This window comes from Equus caballus, chromosome 25 (assembly GCF_041296265.1).
Source record: "Equus caballus isolate H_3958 breed thoroughbred chromosome 25, TB-T2T, whole genome shotgun sequence".
Classification (NCBI taxonomy): Eukaryota; Metazoa; Chordata; class Mammalia; order Perissodactyla; family Equidae; genus Equus; species Equus caballus.
The window spans coordinates 13,206,056-13,207,658 of NC_091708.1; positions in this window are offsets into that span (position 1 = coordinate 13,206,056).

Here is a 1,603-nt window from a genome sequence, read left to right on the forward strand (position 1 = left end):
GATTGTGAAGGGGGGCCATTGTCCAGGACACGCTTCCCATCAGAGCATGCAGAGCATACCACCTGTGTGGTAGGTGTGGGTCACCTCCGGGCCTGCCTGTGCCAGCAGCAGCTGGCCACCTCAGGCTGCCCTGAGGGCGAAAGGACTGATGTCTGGGCACGCCGCTGGCCCGCTCAGGTTGGGAAGCTCGGTCTAGAAGACATCGCTGAGCGCCCGCCAGGTCAGAGACAGTACTGGGCCCACAGTGAGGCGGCAGACGGTCCTGTCAGAGTTCGTGGCCTGTCAGGTGCAGCTACCTCCACAAATAGCACCCTGCAGGTATGAAGTGTTGATGTGGACACAAAATAACCAATAACCATTCCATAGATAGAGAGGTGAGTTTTACTTGAGCCAAATTGAGGGTTATAACCTGGGGAGACAGTTTCCACAAAGGAAGGAAGCATTCTGGAGAAGCGTGGTTTCAGCACACTCATACCTTTTTAGAACAAAGAACATACATTAAACATGCCCGGGATACACATTCCTCAAAGTTTCAAAGCGGTATTCGGTTCCAAATTGGCAGGTCCACATGACCCTGATGCTGGGAAAGGGAGTAATTTGGGCAGCACCGATAGGGCGGGAGGGGAGGTGTGGGTCTCACCTCAGAGTAAAGCGGAGGCGCGATGTCTGACGGGCCATAAATCAGGCTTCTCTTCAGGCCAAATCCATTTGGAACCAGAAGTTACCCCATGTACCTCAGTATGTGAAAATCTCTTTCACTGATAAGTTTTCCAAGAGCCATGGGAGTGGTGATGGGAGAGGTGGTGTGGCAGGGAAGGCCTCCTGGAGGAGGTGGCACTTTAGTTCAAACTTGCAAGTTGAGAAGTGACTGAGGGAAGATCATGGGATTGGGGGCACAGGCTTGGGAAGTGCCCACGATGTCCAGGGACGAGCAGGTAATGGTGTGGCATGGAATGGCCACGTGGAGAGGAGGGAAGCCAGGGCTTAAGTCTTGCTGAGTCTGGACTTTGTTCTATGGTCAATGGAGAGCCGTGGAGGCTTCTGAGCAGGACTCAGTGGAGTCACACCTGGGCCCTGCTCTCATGCTTGCCCCTCCCCGTAAGCAGCTTGCTTCTTGGGCAGGCTGTCCCCTCCTCCTAGCACGCACTCCTGCCACCAGGCCCTGGCTCTGCAGGGCCACCTCTGTGTGTCCTCTGCAAGGCAGTGCCCCCACTAGGCTGACATCACCGTCCCCTGCTCCCTGGCAAAGAGGAATTGCAGAAATGGAAGAGATGATGCAGTAGGCAAGGAAGGGCCCCTGAAATCTCTAAGAATTAGTAAGTGACCACAAATGGCTTCAGTGTTGCTAAAGGACGATCACAAATATGCCAAAGCCACGTAATACTATCTCGGATAGGAAGAGCGGGAGGCAAGGTTTGTTGCCATATAAGCAAGAACTTAGTGAGGCATCAGAAGCAGTGAACTCCCCATCACTGGAGACGGTCAATCAGGGACCCGCCGACTACTACAAGAAAGTTGTGGAGGGAGCGGCAGATGAGCACGGCCGCGTCCAGGCCTTGGTGCTGCGTACTCAAGCAACATGAACTCCCAACGAAGAACATGC